At 35.9% G+C, this 16,910-nt stretch overlaps 1 protein-coding gene across 6 annotated transcripts in view; it reads right to left on the minus strand.

Moving 5' to 3' along the window:
* Vps13b (vacuolar protein sorting 13 homolog B) overlaps positions 1-16,910 on the minus strand; it is a 757,361-nt gene that overhangs the window by 121,441 nt on the left and 619,010 nt on the right. The window lies entirely within an intron of this gene.

Here is a 16,910-nt window from a genome sequence, read left to right on the forward strand (position 1 = left end):
GATCCCTGAGAAGTATCTTTTCAAAAATTCAACTCAAACATAATAACAACTATCATGTTGCAGAAAATATGGTAGAGAGAGGAACATGTTTAAAAATATTATGAAGAGACAATGAACCCAAATTCAAAATAAGGAAAACTTTCCAGACCAAATGTTCCAATTATTTCAGCAAATAAATGGCATGGTGGGGGTAGAGAGGAGACCATTATAGCATAAAAGAGTCTTGATAAACATATCACGTGAACCTCAGTGGGATCCTGACTCAAACAACTACCTCTAATGATACAGTTTTGGGATGAAGGGAGAACTAAATTGCACTAAATTTTATGTGATAATAAAGAATCATTGTTAGGGGCTGGGTTGTGGCTCAGTGGCAGGTGCTTGCCTCACATGTGTGAGGCTCCGGGTTCAATTCTCAGCATCACATATAAATAATTAAATAAAATAAAGGTCCATCAACACTAAAAAATATTTTTTTAAAAAATAAGGAATCGTTGTTAATTTTGTAGGCTCTGACAAAAAAGTGAAATGACATCTGAAGCTTCCTTTACAAAATAATAACATCATTAACAAAAACTGGTGAAGAAGCCAGGTATGAAGTCATCTGCCTATATTCCCAGTTATATGAGAGTTTGATGCAGGAGAATCCCATATTTAAGACCGGCCTGGGCAACTTAGTGAGACCCTGTCTCAAAACAAAAAATAAAAAAGAAAGGACAGTGGGCATAGCTCAGTGGTAGAGCACTTGCCTAGCATGTGTGAGGCCCTGGGTTCAACCCCCAGTAAAACACACACACACGCACACATACATATGCACGCATGCACGCATGCACATATGGGTATTAGATGTAATAAGGTCAACTGGATATTGATAATTTCCAAGATGGGTGAGAGATTATATACAGATTATACTAATCTTTCTACTTTCATTTACTATATATTTGAAATTCTTTATGATAGAAACTTTATGAATCACATTAGAATGATAGAACTCATGTAACAGAAATCATTGTGATGAAGCCATATTTATAAACCTTAGAAAAGGCCCAATTAATATTGGATTTCTTTTCTTCAAAAAGAAAAAAGAGAGTTCATGAGTTAAAACAAACAAACAAAAATGCTATTACTAGTAGATCTGTTAAATGATACATTTTAATACACTCAAAATACATACTGAATAAATGCTTGATAGGTTCTGTAACTTAAAACTACATGATAATACCAACATTAATGTTTTGTTTATTTTATTGGTCTATGTTGATTATGTTAATATGATAGTTTATAAGGGTATTTTTATGTGCAATGGCAAGTACCTAGTGAAGATTTTCAATACAGTATATAAATTTTAGAGAGTTCAAGGAAATGCTTAGAAAGAATGTAGAGCTGTGTGTATAGGAGTTACACCTACAAAAGGATGAATTGTGGTAAAGATTTTTCAAGACCTTTTTTTATTCTGAGTATACTAAAATACACTACAAGAATCACTAAGAGTAGTTTACATCATCATTTATCTCAAAATTTCCTTATGTGCTCGAAAGTTGTAAAAAAGAGAAAAAATTCAGTAATTTGTATCTTTTTAGATACTTTATTAATGAAATACAAAGGAACTTTAAAAGTTTGCTATTTTATTCAGATATACCATGATTTAGATAAAAAGATACTGATATTGATACAGTGTTTGAAATTCAGAGTTGAAACGACTTTTATTCATGAAAGAAAAAAGAGTTGTCACAATAAAGAGTAAAAAAATAAGATTAATGAAATCATTGTTTATATTTAAGGAAAGTTTAAGGTTGACATTGCTGCAATAAAATGAAGTTTGAGCTGTGCTGAGAGTTGTGGTGATAACAAGTCCTCTGAGAATTTTAGTTACACACACACACACACACACACACACATATAGAGAGAAAGAGAGAGAGAGAGACTCAGTAGAACAACCACATCACTCATCTTTCTTCACTTTAAAAATGACCTTTGATGAATATTTTCTTAAATAGTTAAAAGAGGCTATATTGTGTATTGTACATAAGATAAGCAACTATTCCAGTCCAATATATGATAGTGGACTGGAATAGTTTTTCACAAGAAAACACACTTACCAGAATGCCTTTCAATAGTAGTCTAAAATCAAAGTATGATTTAGTTGCTTTGGCAGCATTCCGAGTATCTCAACCCAGTGACTAGCCACCATGTAGCTAATCAAGCAGTGAAAAAAATGGTTGCCATCTACAGTTTTGTATTTATTTATTAAGTCTGCTCTTTCAAAATAGTGTGATACCAAGATACAGAAAACTGTCCAACATATGCTTTTGGTTTAGATCAATTTTAAAAAATGCAAGGATATCACCAATAACTAAGAGTACAGGAAATAAACTAGAAATCAGAATATTATTTTATAATTATAAAAATTAATAAAATACATTGTAGAGTAGAATACAGAATTTGGGTGGGGGAAATGGGGAATTTCAAAAAACTTTTGTGATTGGGGAAGGGGGAAGCTGCTGCTTTGGGACAATACTAAGGACTGGCAAGATTTGAGAACCATTGATCATATGTGAAGGTGTGTTTCAAGAAAGACATCTTCAAAATGATGCCCTGAAGCACCTCAAATTCAATAAGACAGAATTGTTTATCAACCTATCCCTGTAGTTAAAAGGTAGATTCAGTAATCAGAATGCCCAAGATGGAACGCTGGCTTTGCTATTTACCCATGATGATGGTCCTGCTTCACTCTAATTTCATATTCCTGATTTTCAGAATTGTGAGAGAATAAATCTCTTAGGAAAGCTCTTCAACCTGAGTCTTAGCTTCCTTATCTGTCAAACAAGAATAATAACAGTGTGTGTGTAAAGTATACGTTTTTGTATCATGAGAATTAAGTGAGATAATTATGTAAAGCTATTAGCATAATATCTGACAGTAAATGGGGGCAAACAAGTAAAAACAAGAAAAAAACTACCTCTTTCAGTCCTAAAACCTTAGGGTAACAAGTCTGTGTTTTGTACTTATATCACTTGTCAAGCTTTGTTGGCCACTATGCAATACCACATGGATTTAGCCTAAACCCTCATAGAGGCCATGACAACCCAAGATTTTTTTCCCCCTAAACCACATCTTACCTCTCATTTCTTCTATCTCTAAGGAATGAATCTTCTCACTTAACTCTCTACTTACAGGCCCTTCTACCAACCAATCCCTCTATGTCCTAGAATCAAATGTAAACAAAATTTATAACATCTCTTCTAATTCCTAACTTTTTCCCTCCACCCTTCAGCCTGTTTTACAAATACCAAGCAACTCCTGATTTCCAGTGTTCTAGACAACATACAAACATTGATAAATAAAGGATAGAGCCTCTACTCTTGTGGAGCTTAAGAATCTATTGAGAATGTCAAACAACTGCTCAAGACACTGTTCCTGAGCACAGAATACAAGAAGGAGATGGACTCTTATAAGGGAAAGGCTCTATCATGGTGCCTGGTGACTAATACTCTCTAAGTCAACAGTGACCTCAAAGATGTCAAATTCACAGCTTGCTCCCCCCCACCCCCGGTCCACAATATATTACTTCTCAGACATGATGCTCCTGTGCACCCCAAACTTCCTGAACTTTTTACTATGCTTGAAACTTTTCACATCCCTGGCACTGTAGTCGCCTATCCCTTTCTCTCTCACCATTCCTTTGTTGATTCCTATATTAGTTTTCTAGGGCTTCCATAGCAAATTATCACACTAGGTGACTTAAACAACAGAAATTTATTCTCTCACAATTCTGGAAATCAGGAATATGAAATTAGGGTGAAGCAGGGCCATCAACCTTCTGAAGGCTCTTAAAAAAGAATCCTTCTCTGCTTCTTCCTGGTTTCTGGTGTCTCCCAGCAATCCTTAGTGTTCCTTGGATTGCAGGTGCATTCTTCTAATCTTTGCCTTTGTCTGCACATGGTCTCTTTCCCTCTTGTTTGTTTGTGTCTCTGTCTAAATTTCCCTTGTCTTGCAAGGATACTAGTCATTGGATTATAGCCTGCCCTAATCCAGTATGACCTCATCATAACTTAATTATAGCTGCAAAAACTGCATTTCCATTTAAAGTCATACTTGAAGCTTTCAGGTAGAAATGAATTTGGGGAGGACACTCTTCAACCCACCATAATTCCTAATCTACTACTTATTTACTGGATGGATGCAGTAAGCTTTCTCTCTCATCTTTGAACTCTTTACTCCCTGTATGAATTATATTTTATTTGGATGGCTTCACTTTTTACATCTATGAGTCTGTCTCCCAAAACTATTTCTTAAATAACTCTGACTCTTCTCTGCCCATAATTGTCAGCCCAGATTTCCAAACTTCTGATAGACATTTCTACTGTGATTATTCCTCTAAAACCTTAAATTATAAAAGTTCAATGCAGAACTTATTATCTCTTCCACACTCCTGACTGCTCCATTTTTTTTCCCTAACATTTCCAGTCCCCCATTAATGGTGGTGTTTTATCCACTTAGTCACTTAGAATAGACCAAAAGTGTCATTTTTAATTTTCCTCTCTCATTACTGGCTAGGTCCAGGCATTGAAATCTGTTTATTCTGCCTCCAGATGTGTCTCATACATAAATTTCCTCCTTCCTTTTCCAACTGTCATTCTTATTATTTCTGAGTAATTGCAATGTGCTCTGAACAGGTCTCCATGCATCCAATCTATAGTATCCTCTAATTCATCCTTTCCTGTGTAATTGGCCATGATTGTTGCTTAGTTTAATAACCATTTTAATCACTACCCTCACAGAATGAAATTATGAAAAATTCAAATGTCTCAGTTGATCTTACTTTAAAACTTTTTTCCCAAGCTCATATTCTACCATATTAACTTCCTTCTCTGCACTTTGATTATAACACTTGCTATAGTCTGTTGCATAACCATTGATAATGTATTTGTTTCATGAAACTTAAATTTTAAGTTTTTTGAGAAAATGCATGCATGTAAAGACACCTTGTAAACATTATTAATCATCATTATCTTTTGGTCTTCCCCTGAAGTTTGTAGTATAGAATAGAGTCTAAATAAGGAGGACAAGGATTCAAAAAATGAAAATACCCAAATGCCCCTCAATTGATGAGTGGATAGTTATAATTGGTATACCTATACAATGGAATTATTATTTGACAACAAAAATAAATATTGATCCATGACACAACATGGATAAACTGTGAAACATGCTGACAGATGCTAACCACAAAAAGGCCATTTACATGAGAAGTCCAGAATAAAGCAGATACATAGAAACAAAGTAAATTTGTGGTTGCATATGGCTAGAGGATGGGGAGATTGGAGAGTGATAACTAAAGGGTAGTAGGTTTCTTTTTGAAGTGATGAAAATGTTCTAAAATTGATTCTGGTGGTGACTGCACAACTCAATGAAATACTAAAAACTACCAAACCCTTTAAATGGGAAAACTATATGAGTTGTGTCTCAACAAAGCTACTAAAAAGGGAGCTAATAGTATAAGGGAGCCAAGATCCTTAACTTTAATGTTTAAAGATATTGCTATAAAACATTACAAAACATGTAATCAAGTTAGAATCTTTTTTCCAGATCAATGTCTTTATAAAAGAAAACAGGTAAAGATAGAATTTGTAGTTTGTAATCACAGCTCAACTCTATTCTAACATTCAAAATTTAGGGCAGAGTATGAGGCAAACTGGCATCTAGCTATGGCAAGTCCTTAACAGAGAGTAGTAATCACTAACATTTGTAGGGCTTCTACTAAGTGCTAGACACTAAGTGCTCTTTATATCCAGAAGCCATTCCTCCCAACAACTAAATGAAGTATGAGCTATTATTATCCCTAATTTACTGATGAGAAAGATAAAGAATAGAGAAGTTATGTAACTTGCCTGAGGTCACCAGCTAACCTTGAGTCTGGAGCCAGAAACTTTAGCTCCAGAAACTGTGCTCCTAAGAGCTGGGCTAATATTGCCTCTTTGTCCATTCTTCTTCTCTTCTGTTTGTTGTTCTCTTAAACAACGAAAAATCTACACTTAGTGAACAATGATTTTTTTTTTACTGTGAATCTCAGTGGGAAATATTTCTATTTGGCAGAGACTAATTCATAAAAAGATGATCATAGAACATCATTCATATTTATTATTTCATTTTATCTTTTTACATCTCAAACATTTTTAATACTGAGCAATAAACATCAAACACACTCTCATTGCTAAGCATAGTTCTTTGTTTCCAGAAAGAAATACCCTGTCCACTTTTAGATGCAAGAGTATTTAATGGGAAAGGAGAAATAAGCTAATAAAATTTCTACCACCAAATAAAGTGACAGGACAAAAATGACTTCAGTATTCTTCCAGTTTGCAAATGTTTTCCATTTACTTTAAAAGCACATCTTACTGACAGATTCCTTCCCCACCTCTTACTTTTTTGAAGGGTAAGGAATGCGAGCATTTCAAACTATTTATTTTTTTATTTCAAAAATAACATTTGTGTCTTAAGTTTTGACTACAAATTCTGCCTCAGCAGACCTTTCATTAATCTACTACAAAGTTAATTTTCTCACTGCACTGTACACTCACAATCAGGCAGGAGGAGAAGCAGGTTGCAGGGCTGGACAGCACAGCAGAGCCCTCCTCAGGGGTTAAGACTGTGCTGCCAGCAGGGAATACTGCTGTCTCCCAACATCTCTTCTTTCCTTCCTCCTCAGAAAATGAGCCCAATTTCCCTTTCAACTAGGTGATGCCATGTGACACAATTCTGGACTCTGGGATGTTGGCAACACAGAAGTACAGGGTGTGGGTTCCAAGAAATATCTTTAAAAGAGGAGATGTGCTTTTTTTTTTTTTTTTTTTTTTTTTTGGTTCTTTCCTCTTCCTATGGTTGGAGTAGGGACAAGCCAATTGAAGTTTGTGCAGCCATCTTGGACCATGAAGAAAAACCAAATGCTGGAGACAGCAGAGCAGCATGAAGTCAGAGATGACTGCACCCTCAAAGCTTTGTAGAGATCCATCCTGATCTCTACAAAGCAGTCCTGATCCATCCTGAGAGGAAATGGACTTCTATTCTGTTTAACTTACTGGTATTTTGTAATTTTTGCCTTTCATTCTGAACTGAATCCTAATTGATTAGTAGTGTTTCTGGTGTTATTGGGATTCTTCACCAATGAGTCATACTTAGCTGATAAGAATCTACAAACTTCCTGAAATTGGGTGTTAAGCCTCATGCACTTTCATGCTCTTTCCTGGGAGAAGGGTCTAGGGCAACTCATTTAACGTTGCAGATCCTCTCAGCTTCCTTGTCTCTAATAAATGGACAACAATATTCTATTGTAGGACTGGTTTCAGGCTTAGAATTTGTGTAAAGTGCCTCACAAAGTGAACAGAGCTTAGCATATCAGGCGTTCCTTATCTCCAAAATTGTATAAATGTTCTCACCATACTTCTTTTTGAGCTTAAATCTCTTATTCATTTTTTGACTCCTCTTACTCTCTCCTTAAATGATCATATTAGATGTCAAGAGCATCCATTCTTTCTCTACACATGTCCTGAAATCATTTCCTTTTCTCCATCCCAATTACTCCCTTTAGTTTAAAGCCTTTGTCATCTCTGAGACCCCTGCCATTCTCATTTTTGGTCTCTCCTTGTTCCATTCTACCTCTATCAGGTCACTAGATTTAATTTTACCCCAAATCCTGGACTGCCAATGATTTGTCAAGGCTGATCAAATGAAAAATAAACTCCATACTCTAAAGGTAGTTAGTCAAGGCAGCACAACATAGAAGGACTTAAGGATTCATACAAACCCAGGTTTGAGCGGTAGTTTCACCCCACTACAAGCTCTGGTGTGGAAATAACAGTACCTACTCCATAGGGTTACAGTAAAGATACAAGAGACATATATACACTCGGTACTCAATGAACAAGTTACCTTCTCCTTTCTTTTCATAGAAATGACAGATTAATAAACTGTGTCTGGGGCTGGGGTTGTGGCTCAGCAGTAGAGAGCTCGCCTAGCATGGGCGAGGCCCTGGATTCAATCCTCAGCATCACATGAAAATAAATACATTAAAGATACTGTATCCAACTACAACTAAAAAATAAATATCAAATAAATAAATTGTGTCTTATCACTCTCCTACTAATCCCATGCTTGTCTAACCTGGACTAGTCAAATCAGACTATTTGCCAAATCCTAAAAATGTTATATTCTGCCTTCTCTATTCAGTTCTAAAATTTTGTTCATATTGAATTTTTTCCTCTTTTTTCAATTATTTAATTTTTTTAGCTATAGGTGGATAGAATGTCTTTATTTTACTTAATGTGGTGCTGAGGCTCGAACACAGTGCCTCTCGCATGCTGGGCGAGCACTCTACCTCTGAGCCACAATCCCAGCCCCTCATATTGAAATTTTCTCATATCCTTTTCTCTATTTTATTTTTTGGAATCCTACTAATCCTTCAAGGGTCCCCTCCACAGCCATCTCTTCTGTGAAGCCTTGTCCTGATATCTCCAATCAGCTGTAAACTCTTTGTCTAAAGAGGTCCATTCTCTGTGTCTTTTCCATGGCACATCTCAGGCTATGTCTCATCTTATTTTTTGAGGTTGCTGACTACAAGCACCTTGGGACCAGAGCTAGAACCCTCTCTACCTTTATGTCTCTCTCATGGCACCTACCTGAAGGTTTTTCATCTGTATTTACTGAGTTAACCTCAAAATTCTTTAAAATGTATTCCTAGATCCTTTCTTCATATTTTTAACAACACTATGAAGACAGAATGATTAAAAGTGTATTCAGGGAATACTCTATTTTAGATTTCCCTTCTTTGGCTTCTGAATGTAAAACACTTAGTAGTTGATCCAGCACCATTACCCATCATTCAAAAGCATTTATAATTGTATCCACTGAGTACACAGGATCTTTTCCTTTCCTTTATTTCCTAAGAGTCTGGCTTGGCCTCTTATTTTCCCCAATGCCCCCCAGACTTTTTCTTCTTTTCTGCATTTCAACTCATATCTGGCTTTGAGTACCCCTCCTAAAGATGATGGATAGGAGCAAGGCCTTCTGGGACACATTAGTACAGCTGCCAGTGGGCAGGAGGTGCTTATAAAATAAAAAGCTCAGGATTCTGGGAACATATGTGCAGCTATAAGCAAACCAACCAACACAGCTGAAAAGAAACACTCAAGAATATTTCCTTTTATTCTTTTTAAGCTGTGTGTGGAAGAGGCAATTCACATTACATTGCAAATAACTCTCAGAAGGATTCTCTTTCTGTAGTGTCACCATATGCTAACATTGTAACCTTTGCCTATCAGGTCCATGTGCTTTAGAAGTACAGGAAGCTTGTAAAGTTTAAGCAGCAAAAGTCCAGTTTCTAATTTACTGAATAACATCAAGTACAACTGTCTGACCTGGAACATTGTCCACTTAATTCTGAAAATGAAAAAATTCCACACAACAATAAGATTTAATGAAGCTTTAGTTCAGTCTGTGGATAAACAGAAGATTACACGTTATCAGAAACTAAAAACAATGGAATCACCACCACACTACAGACATTAAAACATCTCATTGTAAAATCAAATTTTTAAACAGAAAATTATATGTAAAATTCTCATACCTCATCAGAACTAGGGAGTATATTTATGGAGTCTATGAAGCTGTCCATTAAAAAGGAAACACTGGCAAGAGTAGCATTGATTTTTTTTTTTTAAGTTGTAGTTGGATACAGTGCCCTCATTTTATTTATTTATTTTTATGTGGTGCTGAGGATCGAACCCAGGGCCTCGGACATGCGAGGCAAGCGCTCTACCGCTGAGCCACAATCCTAGCCCCCAAGAGTGGCATTGATTTTAAGCATACTGGGGACAAGAAATCTCATGTGTATCTTATGAACCTTGTGTGACTTAGATTTTGGGAGGACAATGAGAAGATTTAAAACATGGTATATAAAGCTTTTCTCCAGATGCAGACAGCCTTTGATGTACAATCAGAAACAACTTTGCAAATAGAAAAGCTGGAAAAACCATGGCAAAAAGGAGTCCATGTTTTTACTGAAGCAGTCCTTCTAGAAACCCTTTGTCACTGATGATCCTTTTTTAAAAACTATACACCATCCAGGGGATGGCATCCCTCTGAGAATAGAAGCACATATCATTTAGACCTTCAGAATCAGAGTGGAAAGCAATGGCTGGTGGTGTACGGTCAGTAATGACTATGAGTTTGGCCTATCCAGAGCAGTAAGAGATCTGTGCCAGAGAACAGATCCATTGGGGGTGGGTTTCTGTAAAGCTCACAGTGTTGGTAAAATGTCACTGTCTCCTATGACTATGCTTGACTGGGCCAAGAGTACCACTCCCAAAACTGGGTTAATAGGAATGTGCATTTGCCAACAGAGGTTGGACTTATCAATGTGACTTTAGGACTTTGGGAGCTATAGGGAACTTATCAGTTGCCCTAAGAAATGAGGGGGAAAAGCCTGTCTGTTGAAAAGGAAGAATAAAACAAACATGAAAAAAGTGAGAGTGGTTGAATACTCCCCTGGATCCCTGTCTTCCATTTCAGAATCCCAGCTGCACCTTGCCCTTGGCCTCAAGGACTCCCCATTGTATCTTGATAATGAACTCCCTCTTCTTTGCTTACATTAGCTTCATCGAGATTTCTGGTTACTTGCAATCTAGAAGACTACAACTGACATACTACCGCAGAGGCCACAACTGCTGAGGGAAGGTGTCTCTTAGAGCAGTCATTTTCTGTCAAAGTATTCCACTTATTAATCATATACAGAGCCAGCAATCCTCAAAATTATAATGGCACTAATGAACCATAAATATAAAAAAATGTTCCTCTTAGAAATTAGGGATTTCTTGGTCTAACACATCAGGATCCAGATTCTTTGTTCAATTGATAGGATGATGATACTGATGATAATAATCATAACAGCTATTGCTGTCTGTCACAATGATTCACTGAGCCTCTAGGAATATAAGGCAACACACTAGAAGCTTTATAAACATCATCTCTACTCCTCATAACTCTTAAAGGTAGTGAAAGTAGAAGTCTCTATGGAAAGATCTTTGACACACTGAATAACTGAGATGTCATTTGGGAAAGGCTAGCCTGCTAGAAGGCAGGTAGTAACAAGAGGGCATTTAATGTGATAGATTCACCATGATTCAAGATCTAGCTGTTAGTCTTTCAGTCTCAGAAAATTTCAGTGGTGTTCTAGCACTGACTAGACTTAGGGATGCTGACTTCATGCTAATAAAGTTTACTAGAGACTAATGCATGAACCAAATGCCAGGTTATTAATTTACCATGAGATGACTAACTGCCAAGCAGCCTGGATACTGATGCTGGCTCAACCACTGTATGATCCTCTCTCTGTAGATGGACCGTACTAACAGCCAAACTGTTAGAAGGTTGTTTAGGTGGTTACATGATTTGAATGTTAGACACAAAGACTTGACAGCTGCTACATTCATCTCCATAAAGAGGATTTAGCTACCAGGTGAACGGACACTTGGGCACCATTTCTTTGGATGCTGCCAGGAAGGCCTCTGCTAATAAATGTCTATGTGACCACTCCAGGCCTCTAGTAGACCAGTCCTCCTTCTGAAGGAAACATTCTTTCTTTAGATGTCCTAGTTCCCAGCCTGTCTTGCCTCTTTGGTAGTCCTTTTATTGATTTAAAGTAACTTTTCATATGGTGGGGATAATCATTTAATGATTCAATAGTTTATAGTAAAAGATAATTTCATTTTTATTTTTTCCACATTTCCCAATGGGTAGCTCACTCACTGTTACCTTAGTATATCCTCTACAATATTATCATCTCACTCATCTACACAAAGGGGAAAGAATATTGATTTTAGAGTCAGAAACACATATGTTTTAGAGTCAGAAAGGTTAGGGATGAAATTCCTGTTACCACACTTATAATTTTAAGATTCAAGACAGATAATTAACTTCTCTTATCCTGAGTTTCCCCCACTTGTAAAATGGGGATAATGCCCACTTGGAAGAATAAAAATTTTTGGTTCATTGTTCTTCCAATGTGATTTTACTTTGAATTTTACAATCATACTAGTGTTACTTTAAAAACTAATTTTCCTGACTTCTGAGTTAGGGTGAAAAAAAGTGAACTGGGCACAAGTGTGGTGAGTTCTTTGGCTTACTGTTCTCCTTTTCTGCCAGAAATAAACATGGGAAACAGCTTGCGTTTGTCTTTTCTTGTTACCCTTAAGAAGATTTCTTTTAAGGACTCTAGTCAAAATTTTTATATAGAAGAACTCTGCACTAAAGTTTGAATATCTTATATAGAAGTCACTCAGTTTGGGGAATTCTGACATCTTAAGGATAAACTGAATTAATTATGAAAAAGCAAATTTGATACTAAATATATAAAATTTCATAGTACTTTTTCAACTAAAAAAGGAATTCTCAAGTTTCAGAATTTATTCTTGTTTCTTTAATATTGTGTCCTTCTTGTTTCCATTGTTATTTTTATTTATACATTACACTAAGCATTTAGATATCTTCATTTGGTATGTGACAGTGGACCCAAAGGGGAATAAGAACAAGCACATGACAGATTTATATAAGAATTAAAATATCCACTGTCAATTTTCCTACAAAGGATGGATTAAAATTTATAATTGCAACATGGATACTTCCAAATGGAATACTCAACAAACAGAATACACGGCAGGATGGAGAAAGAAAAAAACCTAGTATGTGCCAGACATAGTGCCAGAAACTTCTTACACTTAGGTTCATTTAAACCACGCAATCCTCCTTTTTAGGTAGTGGCATCACTTTATACTTTTATTTTACCTTACAGATTCTAATTTTATTGACATCTAAACATATTGATAAAACATAAAATTACATGGCAAAATTATAAATTTACCACAAAATAAGCTCCTTTTGTTTTCCATGAACATTAATTTCAGGGTTTTTATTTGGAACATGTTTCCCATATTTTTCATTATAATTACCAAATAAATTCCATAATATGGGGGGTTGTTTATAAATACAACCGACAATCATGAATGATAGAATATAAATAGACAAATCTGAGACTTCTGTAGTATAACTGAACTCTTTAAGGTCCATTTTTAAATGAACTAATGGTCCTGAAGGAAAAAGTCATCCAAACTCAATTCTGCTTTTAGGACTGAGGCCAAGGAGATTAATTTATCTTCATATATAAGAACTAGCCTCTGTTTAGGGAACAAGTAGACTTGGCAGAATATTCAATGATCTCACCAACAGCCTGGGTAGCATAATAACATTAGGCTGCATGTTTATGGCAGATGATACCACTGATGAATAGCAAGCACACTGCATCCTGACATAGTTCAGTTTGGAAAATCAAAATGCATTCATTAGTCCCATAAAATAGTGATAAATAATACTTTTAAATAATATGAAATAGGAACACAGAATTCATGTATTCATTTTTCTATTCAATATATTTTATTGAGCGTAACTATACAAGATACCCTAAGGAAAATAATAACAAATCAGATATGATCCCTTCCTTTAGAGACATTAACTCTAGGAGGGATACAAGATATAGGCAAATAAAAGAAAAACTGAGGAATAAACGAGGCACAGTGGTGCACGTCTACTTGATAGGCTGAGGTAGGAGAATTGTAAGTTTAAGGCCAGCCTGGGCAATGTAATAAGACCTTTTCTCAAAATAAAAAGTAACAAGAGTTGGATATGTAGTACAGTGGTAGAGTGTCCCTGGCTTCAATCCCCAGTACCAAAAGAAAAAAAAAAGAGCAAGGAATAGAGTGATAAATAGCATAAAAATCATGACATTAAGTGCTCTAAGGTTTCAGATTTAAGGGCATCAGGTTTAGGCGTTGTCTAGGAAGGTGTTCATGAAACAGACAACTTGTTAGTCATTCTTAAAGTGCAGACAGGATTTCAATTGGCAGAGAAAGAAGGGATTCAAAGGAAGAGGAAGTGAGATGTTACAGGTTGGTTTGGGGAATGCCAAATGGGCCAGCTGAATTTGAGCAGAGATCACATCTAAGAGGCTGCAAAGCAAAGCTAGTGGAGTGGTAATGGAGGCAGTGGCTATGGAGGGCTGTCAAGAGCAGTGTAGCAGGGGGATACACTGATAATTCTTCAGGGAATTATAAAATCCATCTGTTCCTATAAGACCTCAGCAGGATAGATTAGAAGGAAGAGCGATTGAAAGTTGGAATTCCAGTTAGGAATCTCTTTTAGTGGTACAGGCATTTGTGTATAAAAAAAGGAGCAGAGAGAAGAAAATAAACATTTATTAAAGCTCACCATTTATTAAAGCTAAGGCATTTAGTTAAGAACATTAGTTATAATATTCCATTTGATATTATCTCCTCGAATAATTGTGAAAGGTAGATAACATTAACACTAGTGTTCAGTCGAGGAAATGGAGCTCTAATAGAGTTTGCCTTAAGTTACTGAATCAGTAAAAAAAAAAAAAAAAAAAAAAGCTAGGAGATGAAACTTCACATTATTTGCACTACACCCCATTGACAAAGGGCATTCCTTTCATGAGCTCACTGTAATTTCAGATATTATAGCTGTGCCTCCTGTTTAGACTTCAATAATCACATGTAGTAGGAAAATGATTCCAACAATAGACAGATCCACCTTGAAAGCTGCAATAAGGAGACTCTTCTATACCAAACAACTACAGCGACTTTCCTGCTAGACTGAGCTTTTACATGAACAATAATAGTTCATCTGTCTCTTGATTCCCAAGAGTAATTCCAGGGTATGGTACTGTATGTGCCTAAGAAAAAAAGTTGTTGAATTGAATCAAACCTGTGATTTATGCTATATATTCTGTTCTCAACAGAAGCACCAACAAAATAAAATAGTTTGCATGATTCTAAAATTGCACCTCATGGTTGTTTCCATTGATGAGACTCATTCTAAGTCCCGGGACAAACTCTGCTCCTAGTCAGGAGAATATGGGGACTGTACAAGGAGCTCATCAGCATGGTGTCAGGTCAACCTTGCCTGTTCTACTGTATTGCTTCATCCAAATTGTTGATTCTGGATCAGGCTCTTTCAATTTTTAGAAGCTATAACCCTGTCTTGCTCCCTTCCTTGCCTAGTATTCTTGTCTTTGAAATCTGTCCCATCTTGGTTCCTGATTTCTTCAACAAACTATGAAACATGGCAATCTGTTGAGACCTTCCAGGTTTCTTTCATGTAGTGCTTTCTTTTCTTATATGCCAAGTTTGCTACCTGGGCCCTTGGACTACCCCAGGTCTGGACTATTCTAGTTGGTCCACAGATATACTTATATACTTTAGATAGCCAATTTAATAGAACTGACATCATAATACTGTTAATAATTAGTTATTAACTTTTACTAATAAATGCATTAATATTTAGCCGTAAATCTGAACCTAAAAGTCAGCTGAAAAGAAGCTTTTACATGCTGCTGAAACTTTTATATATCAATATTTTCATCTTGATTGAAAATCTATAGGTATTCTGTGTTTAAAAAATCTAGTAAGAGAGGAAAACTCACAGATACTGCTATTTCATTTGGCAAATATAACCATGAACATATGATTTTGATAGGAAAACAACAAATTTGATAAATTAAGAATCAGAGAGGAGACTGTTGTCATCTTAGTCTGGATTGTTTTGCATATTTGAGTTCACTTGACAATATGAGGGCATGCTTCATTGTTATCGATTAAAAAGATGAACATCTGATCTGACTAAACATTATAATTAAGAATTTAAATAAGATTAATTAAGAATGCAAGAATACCTATATTAATTTGTATTTTGGATTTTTCTGATTTGTATCATTACTCTAATTTGTTAAGTACAGAGCAGTCATTTTAAAAAAAAATATTGGTGAGAACTTTTAAGTATTAGAGGTATGTGATTAAGAAACATAAGTGGCTTATTCTGTAATGATAGAAAAAAGATGAATATATAAGCAAATAAACAAATAAATGCATAAGATAATTTTTTTGGAGGGGGTACCAGGAATTGAACTCAGGGGCACTCAACCACTGAGCCACGTCCCCAGTCTTATTTTGTATTTTAATTGTGAGACAGGGTCTCACTGAGCACCTTGCTGTTGCTGAGGCTGGCTTTGAACTTGTGATCCTCCTGCTTCAGTCTCCTGAGCTACTGGGATTACAGAAATGTGCCACCATGCCTGGCTGCATAAGATAATTTTGAACAGCTCCAAAAGCCATGAAGAAAGTAAAGCAAGGTAATAAGATACAGAATTAAGTAGAGCAGGTGGGCTAACCAAGATATGACATTTGAGCTAGTATCTGATTAACAAAGGTTGAGAGTGGTTATATTCAAAGGTGAGGCAATGGCAAGAGAAAGGACTAAGATTATATGCTCAAGGAGAAAAAGAAGACCAGGATGGCTGGTGCACAGTGAGAAAGAGGAGACTGACCTGACTTCCACTCAGAGAGTAAGACTACAATTCTATTCAAATTATTAGAGGAAGCTTCCAGAAGGTCTTAAATTGTGACGTGATATGACCTACATTTATTTATTTATTTATTTATTTATTTATTATTAGTTACACATGACAATACAATGGTCTTGACAATTCATACATTTGAATCAAATGGAGTATAAGTTCTCATTTTTCTGATTGTACAGGTTGTAGAATCACATTGGTCATACAGTCACCTATATACATACAGCAATAATAATGTCTATTTTATTCTGCTGCCCTTCCTTTCTTCCCTTCCCCTCCCCTCCCATCATGACCTACATTTAAAAACATCACTCAAGCTGATATTTGGAAATGCACTACAAATAGTCAAGAATGGAAGTGCACACAGACTAACCAGGAAGTAATTAGGTGGAATAAGGAAAGGTCTTGGAGGTAGAACTGATACGACTTGTTG

Source organism: Marmota flaviventris, chromosome 15 (genome assembly GCF_047511675.1).
Source record: "Marmota flaviventris isolate mMarFla1 chromosome 15, mMarFla1.hap1, whole genome shotgun sequence".
In the NCBI taxonomy this organism is placed as follows: Eukaryota; Metazoa; Chordata; class Mammalia; order Rodentia; family Sciuridae; genus Marmota; species Marmota flaviventris.